This window comes from Poecile atricapillus, chromosome 3 (assembly GCF_030490865.1).
Source record: "Poecile atricapillus isolate bPoeAtr1 chromosome 3, bPoeAtr1.hap1, whole genome shotgun sequence".
Lineage (NCBI taxonomy): Eukaryota > Metazoa > Chordata > Aves > Passeriformes > Paridae > Poecile > Poecile atricapillus.
The window spans coordinates 1,709,558-1,722,753 of record NC_081251.1 but is presented as its reverse complement, the minus strand read 5'-3'; positions in this window follow the sequence as shown (position 1 = coordinate 1,722,753).

Genomic DNA, 13,196 nt, shown 5'->3' with positions numbered 1-13,196 from the left:
CAGGGATCTCTTTCCCGTGCCTCAGTTTCCCCTCTGGAAAAATCCCTCCTCCCGTTTTCCGGGATTTGGGATCATTTTCCCACAATTCCCTGTAAAATTCCCGGTTTTCCAGAGGGAAACTGAGGCACGGGTTTTCCCAGATCTGGGAATGCTCGGGAAGGAATTTTCCCGCTTTTTTTTAATGGAGCCCTTTCATTTTTCCCGTGCCTCAGTTTCCCTCTGGAAAAATCCCTCCTCCCGTTTTCCGGGATCGATTTCCATGGGAAAATCCCATTTTTTTCCCGGATTTGGGAATGTTCTGGAAGGAATTTTTCCCTTTTTTTTCCCCCTTTTTTTCAGGGATCCCTTTCCTTTTCCCGTGCCTCAGTTTCCCTCTGGAAAAATCCCTCCTCCCATTTTCTGGGATTTGGGATCGATTTCCTTGGGAAAATCCCAATTTTTCCCAAATCTGGGAATGTTCGGGAAGGAATTTTTCCCATTTTTTTTTAGGGATCTCATTCCTTATCCCGTGCCTCAGTTTCCCTCTGGGAAAAATCCCTCCTCCCATTTTCCGGGATCGATTTCCATGGGAAAATCCCATTTTTTTCCCAGATTTGGGAATGTTCTGGAAGGAATTTTTTCCCATTTTTTTTTTTTCTTTTTCTAGGGATCTCATTCCTTTCCCCGTGCCTCAGTTTCCCTCTGGGAAAAATCCCTCCTCCCGTTTTCCGGGATCGATTTCCATGGGAAAATCCCATTTTTTTTCCCGGGTTTGGGAATGTTCTGGAAGGAAATTTTCTCTTTTTTTTTTTTTTTTTTTTTTTTAATTACAGGGATCTCTTTCCCGTGCCTCAGTTTCCCTCTGGAAAAATCCTTCCTCCCGTTTTTCGGGATTTGGGATCGATTTCCCACAATTCCCCGTAAAATTCCCGGTTTTCCAGAGGGAAACTGAGGCACGGGTTTTCCCAGATCTGGGAATGTTCTGGAAGGAATTTCCCCCCCTTTTTTTTTAGGGATCCCTTTCATTTTCCCCCTGCCTCAGTTTCCCTCTGGAAAAATCCTTCCTCCCATTTTCCGGGATCGATTTCCATGGAAAAAAAATCCCATTTTTTTCCCGGATTTGGGAATGTTCTGGAAGGAATTGTTTCCCTTTTTTTTTTTCTTTTTTTAGGGATCTCATTCCTTTTCCCGTGCCTCAGTTTCCCTCTGGAAAAATCCTTTCTCCCGTTTTCCGGGATCGGGAGCTTTCTCCATGGAAAAAAAATCCCATTTTTCACGGATTTGGGAATGTTCTGGAAGGAATTTTTCCCATTTTTTTGGGGGGGGTTCCTCTTCCCTTTTCCCGTGCCTCAGTTTCCCTCTGGAAAAATCCCTTCCCCCATTTTCCGGGATTTGGGCTGGGATTATTTTCCCACAATTCCCCGAAAAATTCCCGGTTTTCCAGAAGGAAACTGAGGCACGGGTTTTCCCAGATCTGGGAATGCTCGGGGGAATTTCCCCCCCCTTTTTTTTTTAGGGATCCCTTTCCTTTTCCTGTGCCTCAGTTTCCCTCTGGAAAAATCCCTCCTCCCATTTTCCGGGATCGATTTCCATGGGAAAATCCCGGTTTTTCCCAAATCTGGGAATGCTCGGGAGGGAATTTTCCCAAATTGGGATTTTTCCATGGAAATCGATCTCAAATCCCGGAAAACGGGAGGAGGGATTTTTCCCGAGGGAAACTGAGGCACGGGAAAGAGATCAGCCACCCCCGAAAAAAATTATGGAAAAATTCCTTCCTGAGATTTCCCAGATTTCGGAAAAATGGGATAAAAAAATTTCCCTCCCCAGCATTCCCAAATCTGCGAAAAAAAAAACCCCAAAAAATCCCACCCGTGCCTCAGTTTCCCTCTGGAAAAATCCCTCCTCCCATTTTCCGGGATTTGGGATCGATTTCCCACAATTCCCCGTAAAATTCCCGGTTTTCCAGAGGGAAACTGAGGCAAGGATTTTTCCCAGATCTGGGAATGCTCGGGAGAATTTCCCCCCTTTTTTTTTTAGGGATCCCTTTCATTTTCCCTGTGCCTCAGTTTCCCTCTGGGAAAAATCCCTCCTCCCATTTTCCGGGATCGATTTCCATGGGAAAATCCCGGTTTTTTCCAAATCTGGGAATGCTCGGGAGGGAATTTTCCCAAATTGGGATTTTTCCATGGAAATCGATCTCAAATCCCGGAAAACGGGAGGAGGGATTTTTCCCGAGGGAAACTGAGGCACGGGAAAGAGATCAGCCACCCCCGACAAAAAATATGGAAAAATTCCTTCCTGAGATTTCCCAGATTTTGGAAAAATGGGATAAAAGAATTCCCTCCCCAGCATTCCCAAATCTGGGGAAAAAAACCCCAAAAAATCCCACCTGTGCCTCAGTTTCCCTCTGGAAAAATCCTTCCTCCCGTTTTCCGGGATTTGGGATCATTTTCCCACAATTCCCTGTAAAATTCCCGGTTTTCCAGAGGGAAACTGAGGCACAGATTTTCCCCAGATCTGGGAATGCTCGGGAAGGAATTTTCCCGCTTTTTTTTAATGGATCCCTTTCATTTTCCCTGTGCCTCAGTTTCCCTCTGGAAAAATCCCTCCTCCCGTTTTCTGGGATCGATTTCCATGGGAAAATCCCATTTTTCCAAAATCTGGGAATGTTCTGGAAGGAATTTTTCCCCCTTCTTTTTTTTTAGGGATCTTCTTCCCTTTTCCCGTGCCTCAGTTTCCCTCTGGAAAAATCCCTCCTCCCGTTTTCCGGGATCGATTTCCATGGGAAAATCCCATTTTTTTCCCAAATCTGGGAATGTTCTGGAAGGAATTTCCCCCCCCCTTTTTTTTCCTTTTTTTCGGGATCCCCATCATTTTCCCGTGCCTCAGTTTCCCTCTGGAAAACCGGGAATTTTACGGGGAATTATGGGAAAATTATCCCAGCCCCAATCCCGGAAAATGGGGGGAGGGACTTTTCCCAGAGGGAAACTGAGGCACGGGGAAAGGGATGGGGATCCCTAAAAAAAAATGGGAAAAATTCCCTCCAGAACATTCCCAGATCTGGGAAAACCCGTGCCTCAGTTTCCCTCTGGGAAAACCGGGAATTTTACGGGGAATTGTGGGAAATCGATCCCAAATCCCAGAAAACGGGAGGAAGGATTTTTCCAGAGGGAAACTGAGGCACGGGGATTTTTTTTCCCAAATCTGGGAATGTTCTGGAAGGAATTTTCCCCATTTTTTTTATTTCCTTATTTTAGGAATCCTTTTCCCGTGCCTCAGTTTCCCTCTGGAAAAATCCCTCCTCCGGTTTTCCGGGATTTGGGATCGATTTCCATGGAAAAAATCGGGAAAAATCCGGGAAAAGGGAAATTTTTTAGGGAAAAATCTGGGATTTTTTTTAGGGAAAAGTCCGAGGATTCCCAGATTTTTTTTTTAGGGAAAAATTTGGGATTTGAAGAGGGAAAAACCTGGAAAAAATTTTGGGATTCCCGGAATATTTTTAGGGAAAAATTTGGAATTTCTAGAGGGCAAAAACCTGGAAAAACTTTTGTGATTCCCGGATTTTTTTAGGGAAAATTCTGAGGATTCCCGGAATTTTTTAGGGAAAAATTTGGGATTTTTTTAGGGAAAAGTTCGAGGATTCCGGGATTTTTTTAAGGAAAAATCTGGGATTTGAAGAGGGGAAAAACCTGGAAAAACTTTTGAGATTCCCAGATTTTTTAAGGGAAAAGACCGAGGATTCCAGGATTTTTTTAGGGAAAAATTTGGGATTTGCAGAAGGGAAAAACCTGGAAAAAATTTTGGGATTCCCGGATTTTTTTAGGGAAAATTCTGAGGATTCCCGGATTTTTTTAGGGGGGAAAAATCGGATTTACAGACGTTTTTTAGGGAAAAATCTGGGATTTCCAGAGGGGAAAAACCTGGAAAAACCTCCTGGGATGCCCGGATTTTTTTTAGGGAAAAAATCCGGGATTTCCAGAGGCCAAAACTCTTTGGAATATTTATATTTGTATTTATATTTAGTTTTATATTTTTATTTTTATTTTTATTTTTATTCTTATTTACATTTATATTTATATTTATATTTATATTTATATTTATATTTATATTTATATTTATATTTATATTTATATTTTTATTTTTGTTTTTATTTTTATTTTTATTTTTATTTTTATTTTTTTTATTTATACTTATATTTATACTTATACTTACATTTACATTTATATTTATATTTATATTTATTTTATTTTGCTTTAGATTTTATTTCATTTTATATTTCATTTTATTTTATATTTCATTTTATTTCATTTCATTTCATATGTTTTTTTATATTTTATTTTATTTTATTTTATTTAATTTAATTTAATTTTATTTTATTTTATTTTATATTTTATTTTATATTTTATTTTATTTTATTTATATTTTATTTCATTTTATCTCATTTTATGTTTTATTTTATTTATATTTTATTTTATTTTATTTTATTTTATTTTATTTTATTTTATTTCATTTTATCTCATTTCATTTTATCTCATTTTATTTTATTTTCTCCTTTTATTTTCTCTTTTATTTTATTTTATATTTTATATTTTATATTTTATATTTTATATTTTATATTTTATATTTTATATTTTATATTTTATATTTTATATTTTATATTTTATATTTTATATTTTATATTTTATTTGATTTTAAATTTCATTTCATTTTATTTTCTATTTTATTTTCCACTTTCTCTCCCCTCTCCTTCCCTTTCCCGTGGATTTACCTGGGATTGGGATCCCGGCCGCTCCTTTCCCGGTTTTTTTTTGGGATCCGGAGCGTTCCCAGCGCTGCTCCTGCTCCCGATCCCGAATTTCCAAATCCCGAATTTATCCCGATCCCGAATTTATTTATCCCAGGGAAGGAAGGAGGGGCCCCAGGGGGCGGGAAAAGCGGGATGGGAAAAAACCGGGAATGAAGGGGAGGGGTTGGGGGGAATTGTGGAAAATCCTGAATGGATCCTGAATTTATCCCAAATCCCGGATCCTGAATTTATCCTGAACCCAAATCCCAAATCCCAGATCCTGAATTTATCCCAAATCCCGGATCCTGAATTTATCCTGAACCCATCCCAAACCCCAAATCCACCCCAAATCCCGGATCCTGAATTTATCCCAAATCCTGAATTTATCCCAAATCCCAAACCCACCCCAAATCCACCCCAGGTTTACCCCAAATCCATCCCAACCCCATCCCAAAATCCCAAATCCTGAATTTATCCCAAATCCCGGATCCTGAATTTATCCCAAATCCCGGATCCTGAATTTATCCCAAATCCTGAATTTATCCCAAATCCCGGATCCTGAATTTATCCCAAATCCCGGATCCTGAATTTATCCTGAACCCAAATCCCAAATCCCAGATCCTGAATTTATCCCAAATCCTGGATCCTGAATTTATCCTGAACCCGTCCCAAATCCCAGATCCTGAATTTATCCCAAATCCCGGATCCTGAATTTATCCTGAACCCATCCCAAACCCCAAATCCACCCCAAATCCTGAATTTATCCTGAACCCAAATCCCAAACCCCAAATCCTGAATTTATCCCAAATCCTGGATCCTGAATTTATCCTGAACCCATCCCAAACCTCAAATCCACCCCAAATCCTGAATTTATCCCAAATCCCAACCCCATCCCAAAATCCCAAATCCCAAATCCTGAATTTATCCTGAACCCGTCCCAAATCCCAAATCCTGGATCCTGAATTTGTCCTGAACCCAAATCCCAAACCCCAAATCCTGAATTCCAAATCCCATCCCCAAATCCATCCCAGGTTTATCCCAAATCCACTCTGAATCCATCCCAGATCCCAAATCCACCCCAAATCCTGGATCCTGAATTTATCCCGAACCCATCCCAAATCCCAAACCCCAAACCCCAAATCCCAAACTTATCCCAAATCCCGAACCCATCCCAAACTCATCCTGACTCTATCCCAAATCCCAAATTTATCCCGAACCCCAACCCCCAACCCCCAACCCCCAAACCCCAAATCCCAAACAAATCCCAAATCCAAAACCTAAATCCCAAATCCTCCCAAACCCATCCCAGATTTATCCCATCCCAAATCCCAAATCCCAAATCCCAAATCCCAAATCCCAAATCCCCAAATCCCAAATCCCCAAATCCCAAATCCCAAATCCCAAAATCCCAAATCCCCAAATCCCCAAATCCCAAATCCCAAATCCCCAAATCCCAAATCCCAAATCCCCAAATCCCAAATCCCAAATCCCAAATCCCAAACCCCAAATTTATCCCAAATCCCCAAATCCCAAATCCCAAATCCCCAAATCCCAAATCCCAAATCCCCAAATCCCAAAATCCCAAAATCCCAAATCCCCAATCCCCTCCCGGTTTCCGGCTCTTTTCCCATTCCCGGATTTATTTTTGGGAGCGAAAATTCCCATTTTTTCCCTCATCCCGATTTTTTTTGGGATAACGGGAAATCGGCTCCCGGAGGAGGGGTCGGAAATCCCGGAGAGTTCCCGGATCCGGAATTTTCCTGGAATTTTTTTGGGAAGGTCCCGGAAAATCCTTCGGGATCCCCCCAAAAAATACAAATAAAATAAAATAAAATAAAATAAAATGAAATGAAATAAAATAAAATAAAAATGAAATTAAATAAAATGAAATTAAATAAAATGAAATAAAATAGAATAAAATAGAATAAAATAAAAAATGAAATGAAATGAAATGAAATGAAATGAAATAAAATAAAATAAAATAAAATAAGAAATGAAATGAAATGAAATAAAATAAAAATAAAAAAAAATAAAATAAAAAATGAAATAAAATAAAATAAAATAAAATAGAATAAAAAATGAAATGAAATGAAATGAAATAAAATATGAAATAAAATAAAATAAAATAAAATATGAAATAAAATAAAATAAAATAAAATAAAATAAAATAAAATACAATACAATACAATACAATACAATACAATACAATAAAATAAAATAAAATAAAATAAAATAAAATAAAATAAAATAAAATAAAATAAAATAAAATAAAATAAAAATAAAATATTTGGGGAAATCTTGGAATTTTGGGGTTGGGAAATGGGAATTTGGGAAATTCGGGTTTGGAATTCCCAGAATTCCTGGAATTCCCAGGGTTGGGATCCCGTTGGGAATGGGGGGTTCCTTTAAGGGGGGGAAAAAATTCCCGGGGTTTTTGTGGGATTTGGGGGAAAATGGGAAAAAAATGGGGAAAAAAATGGGGAAAAAATGGGAAAAATTGGGTGGAAAAAATGGGGGAAAAATGGGAAAAACCTGGGGAAAATGGGCAAAAATGAGGAAAAAACTGAATAAAAGCAGTAAAAATGGGAAAAATCAGGAAGAAATAGGGAAAAAACAGGAAAAAATGGGAAAACTTGGGAAAATTGGGGAAAATGGGAGAAACCAGAAAAAATGGGAAAAAACAGGGAAAAAACAGGAAAAATTTGGGGGAAAATGGGGAAAAAAATAGGGAAAAAAGGGGAAAACCTGGGGAAAACCAGGAAAAAATGGGGAAAACAGGGAAAAAATGGGGAAAACCGGGAAAAAATCAGGAAATAAAGGAAAAATGGGAAAAAATAGAAAAAATTGGAAAAAAGAGGAAAAAATGGGAAAACCGGGGGGAAAACAGGAAAAAATGGGAAAAAAAAGGAGAAAAACCAGAGGAAAAAAATACAGGAAAAAATGGGAAAAATGGGAAAAACCAGAAAATGGGGAAAAAAAACTGGGAAAAATGGGAAAACCTGGGGAAAAACAGGAAAAAATGGGGAAAATGGGAAAACCTGGGGAAAAATGGAGGAAAATCATGGAAAAAAATGGGAAAACTGGGGAAAAAAACAGAAAAAAATGGGGAAAACCAGGGAAAATGGAGAATAAACAGAAAAAATTGGGAAAAACCTGGAAAAAATGGGAAAACCAGGGGAAAAATAGGAAAAAATGGGCAAAAGTAGGGAAAAACAGGAAAAAAATTGGGGAAAAAACATGGAAAAATGGGGGAAAATGGGAAAAAAACAGGAAAAAATGGGGAAAAAAAACCCAGAAAAAAAAAAAGGGGAAACCCGGGGAAAAAACAGAAAAAATGGGAAAACCCAGAAAAAATGGAGAAAAAAAACAGGAAAAAAGGGGGAAATCAGGGGAAAATCAGAAAAAAAAATGGGGAAAAAGGGGGAAAAAACAGGAAAAAATGTGAAAAAATGAGAAAAAAACAGAAAAAGTGGGAAAAAACCAGGAAAAAATGGGAAAACCTGGGGAAAAACAGGAAAAAAAATGGGAAAACCAGGAATAAATACAGGAAGAAATGGTGAAAACCAGGAGAAAATACAGGAAAAAATGGGGAAAAAAATGGAAAAAATGGGAAAACCAGGAAAAAAACAGGGAAAATGAGAAAAATGGGAAAAAAACAGAAAAAAATGGGAAAAAAAACCCAGGGAAAAATGGGAAAACCGGGATAAAACCAGGAAAAATGGGAAAAACCAGGAAAAAAACAGGGAAGAATGGAAAAAAATGGGAAAAAGCAGGAAAAAATTGGGGAAAAATGAGGGAAAAAAATGAGAAAAATGGAAAAACCTGGGGGAAAACAATGGGGAAAACCGGAAAAAAATGGGAAAAAAACCCAGGAAAAAAAATGGGGAAAACTGGGAAAAAAACAGGGAAAAATGGGAAAAACCAGGAAAAAAACAGGGAAGAATGGGAAAAAATGGGAAAAACCAGGAAAAAATTGGGGAAAAATGAGGAAAAAAAAATGAGAAAAATGGGAAAACCTGGGGAAAAGCAGGGAAAAAATGGAAAAAAATGGGAAAACTGGGAAAAAAAACAGAAAAAAATGGGGAAAACCAGGGAAAATGGAGAATAAACAGAAAAAAATGGGAAAAACCTGGAAAAAATGGGAAAACCAGGGGAAAAATAGGAAAAAATGGGCAAAAGTAGGGAAAAACAGGAAAAAAAATGGGGAAAAAACGTGGAAAAATGGGGGAAAATGGGAAAAAAAACAGGAAAAAATGGGGAAAAAAAAAACAGAAAAAAAAAAAGGGGAAACTTGGGGAAAAAACAGAAAAAATGGGAAAACCCAGAAAAAATGGAGAAAAAAAACAGGAAAAAAGGGGAAAATCAGGGGAAAATCAGAAAAAAAAATGGGGAAAAAGGGGAAAAAACAGGAAAAAATGGGAAAAAATGGGAAAAAACAGAAAAAGTGGGAAAAAACCAGGAAAAAATGGGAAAACCTGGGGAAAAACAGGAAAAAAAATGGGAAAACCAGGAATAAATACAGGAAGAAATGGTGAAAACCAGGAGAAAATACAGGAAAAAATGGGGAAAAAAATGGAAAAAATGGGAAAACCAGGAAAAAAACAGGGAAAATGAGAAAAATGGGAAAAAAACAGAAAAAAATGGGAAAAAAAACCCAGGGAAAAATGGGAAAACCGGGAAAAAACCAGGAAAAAATGGGAAAAAACAGGAAAAAGAAAATGGAAAATAAATGGAAAAAAATGGGAAAAGCCAGGAAAAAATTGGGGAAAAATGAGGAAAAAAAAAAGAGAAAAATGGGAAAACCTGGGGAAAAACAGGGAAAAAAAATGGGGAAAACCAGAAAAAAATGGGAAAAAATACAGGAAAAAAATGGGAAAACCAGGAAAAAACCAGGAAAAAATGGGAAAACCGGAAAAAAAACAGGAAAAAATGGGAAAAACCAGGAAAAAAATTGGGGAAAAATGGGGAAAATTGGAATTTTCCAGCCGGGATGATTTTCCTGGAATGGATTTTTCCATCTCATCCCAATCCTGGCTCGGGGAGGTTTTTTCCAAGCTCCCGGATTTGGGGGAAATTCGGGATGTTCCGACCTTTCCGAGGGGATCGGGTTCCTCGGGAACGTCGTTCCCGGTTTCTCCGGGAACGGGAATCGCACCCGGATGAGAAAATCGCGGAGAAGCTCAAATCCCACAAATCCCGGGATGGAAAAATGGGAAAAACAACCCAAAAAAAACAACCCCAAAATCCTGGGATTTGTGGGGATTTGGGGTTTTTCCAATGGTTTTTTTTTGGGGGGAGTTTTGGGGGTTTTTGGGGATTTTTATGGGGAAAGGATTGGGAGGAAATGGGGAAAAAGGGAAAGAAACTGGGAAAAATGGGAAAAGCTGGGGAAAAAAGGGGGAAATGGGGAAAATAGGGAAAAAGAGGAGAAAAACTGGGAAAAAATGGGGAAAATGGGGAAAAAACAAGGAGAAATGGGAAAAAAAAGAGGAAAAAATGGGGAAAAATGGGGAAAAATGGGAAAAAACAGGAAAAAATGGGGGAAATGGGAAAAAATCAGGGAAAAAATGGGGGAAAATGGGGAAAAAACAAGGAGAAATGGGGAAAAAAGAGGAAAAAATGGGGAAAAATGGGAAAAATGGGGAAAAACCTGGAAAAAATGGGGGGAAATGGGAATAAATCAGGGAAAAAATGGGGAAAATGGGGAAAAATAGAAAAAATGGGCAAAAATAGGGTGAAAAGAGGAAAAAATGGGGAAAACCAAGAAAAATGGAAAATAAATGGAAAAAAATGGGGAAAAAACAGGAAAAATGGGGAAAAATGGGGGAAAATAGGGAAAAAAGAGGAAAAAACAGGAAAAAATGGGGAAAAAAGGGAAAAAATAAGGGGAAAAATGGAGGAAAATGGGGAAAATAGAAAAAATGGGCAAAAATAGGGAGAAAAGAGGAAAAAAATGGGGAAAACCAGGAAAAATGGGAAAACCTGGGGAAAAGATGGAAAAAAGGGAAAATATTGGGGAAAAAATAGGAAAAAATGGGGAAAAAACAGGAAAAAATGAGAAAAAAATGGGAAAAATGGGAAAACCTGGGGGAAAATAGGGAAAAATTGGGCAAAAATGAGGAAAAAACTGTATAAAAAACAGGAAAAATGGGAAAACCAGGAAAAATGGGGAAAAAACGGGAAAAATGGGGGAAAAATGGGAAAAACTGGGGAAAACCAGGGAAAAAATGGGGAAAAAATCTGGGAAAAAATGGGGAAAAATAGAAAAAAAGTGGAAAAATAGGGAGAAAAGAGGAAAAAATGAGGAAAACCAGGAAAAATGGGAAATAAATGGAAAAAATGGGAGAAACCAGGATAAAATGTGAAAAAAGAGGAAAAAATGGGAAAACCAGGAAAAAATGGGGAAAAATGGGCAAAAATAGGGAAAAAACAGGGAAAAATGGGGGAAAACAGGAAAAAATGGGGGAAAAAAGAAAAAGTGGGGAAAAAACAGGAAAAAAATGGGAAAATCCAGGAAAAAATGGGGAAAACCCTGGAAAAATGGGAAAACCAGGGGAAAACCAGGAAAAAATGGGGAAAAATAGGAAAAATGTGCAAAAATAGGGAGAAAAGAGGAAAAAATTGGGGAAAACCAGGAAAAATGGGAAATAAATGGGAAAAAATGGGAGAAACCTGCAAAAAATGGGAAAAGCTGCGAAAGCCAGGAAAAAATAGGCAAAAATGAGAAAAAAATGGGCAAAAGCCAGTAAAAAGAGGAAAAGCAGTAAAAATGGGGTAAAGTGGGAAAAAATAGGGAAAAGATGGGGAAAAAACAGGAAAAAATGGGAAAAAAGAGGAAAAAAAATAGGGACAAACCAGGAAAAAATGGGGAAAACCAGGAAAAAATGGCAAAAATGAGGAAAAAAAATAGGGACAAACCAGGAAAAAATGGGGAAAACCAGGAAAAAATGGCAAAAATGAGGAAAAAATGGGCAAAAACTAGTAAAAGTGGGAAAGCCAGGAAAAAATGGGGAAAACCAGGAAAAAAAGGGGGAAAAAAAGAAAAAAAATGGGGAAAAAACAGGAAAAAAATGGGGGAAAATGGAAAACCAGATAAAATGGGAAAAATGGGAAAACCTGGGGAAAACCAGGAAAAAATGAGGAAAAAACAGGAAAAAATGGGAAAACCTGGGGGAAACCAGGAAAAATGGGGGAAAATGGGGAAAAATCAGAGAAAAAAGGGGAAAAATGGGGGGAAAATGTGGAAAAATAGGGAGAAAAGAGGATAAACACTGGGGAAAACCAGGAAAATGGGAAATAAATGGGAAAAAATGGGAGAAACCTGGAAAAAATGAGGAAAACAGGAGAAAATCCAGAAAAAAGGGGGAAACCTGGAGAAAACCACAGGAAAATGGGCAAAAATGAGGAAAAAAATGGATAAAAGCAGTAAAAATGGGAAAACCAGGAAAAATGGGGAAAAATGGGAAAAATGGGGAAAACCAGGAACAAGTGGGGGAAAAAACAGGAAAAAATGAGGAAAAAGTGAAAAAAATGGGGAAAACTCTGGATAAAAGGGGGAAACCTGGGGAAAATCAGGAAAAAATGGGGAAAAATAGGGAAAAAACAGGAAAAAATGGGGAAAAATAGGGAAAAAACAGGAAAAAATGGGGAAAACCAGGAAAAAATGGGGAAAAATGGGCAAAAATAGGGAAAAACCAGTGAAAAATGGAAAAAAAAAACAGGAAAAAATGCGGGAAAAACAGGAAAAAAATGGGGAAAAATGGAAAACCAGGAAAAAATGGGGCAAAAACAGGAAAAACGGGAAAAAAACAGGAAAAATGGGAAAAACCAGAAAAAAACGGGGAAAAAACAGGGGAAAAAAGGGAAAACCTGGGGAAAACCAGGAAAAAAATAGGGGAAAATGGGGAAGAAAAACAGGGAAAAAATGGGGGAAAATAACAGGGAAAAAATGGGGAAAAATGGGGTAAAAATGGGGGAAAAATGTGCGAAAAATAGGGAGAAAAGAGGATAAAAATGGGTGAAAAATGGGATTTGTTTTGTTTTTTCCAGAAGCTTCTCCCGGTTTTTTTGTGTTTCCCGGAGCCGTCTCCGCCTGTGACGCCAAAGTCGGGATGAGCTCGGCTGCTGCGAGGGTTTTCCATTCATCCCGGGATGAAAAGGGATGGGAAAATCAATGGGAATGAAAAAGCTCGGGAAGAGGAGGAGGAGGAGGGCAAATGGATCTGGAGTGGAGCCCCTGAAAAGATCCCGGGATAATGGGAGGGGAAGGAAAAGAGATGGGAATGGGATGGAGGGGAAAAAAAAATGGGATAATGGATTGGGGGAGGGGGAGGGGAGGGGGTGAGGGGGGGGGTGATGGAAAAAAATGATGGGAAAAATGATGGGGAAAATGAAGGGAAAAGTGATGGGGAAATGGTGGGGAAATGATGGG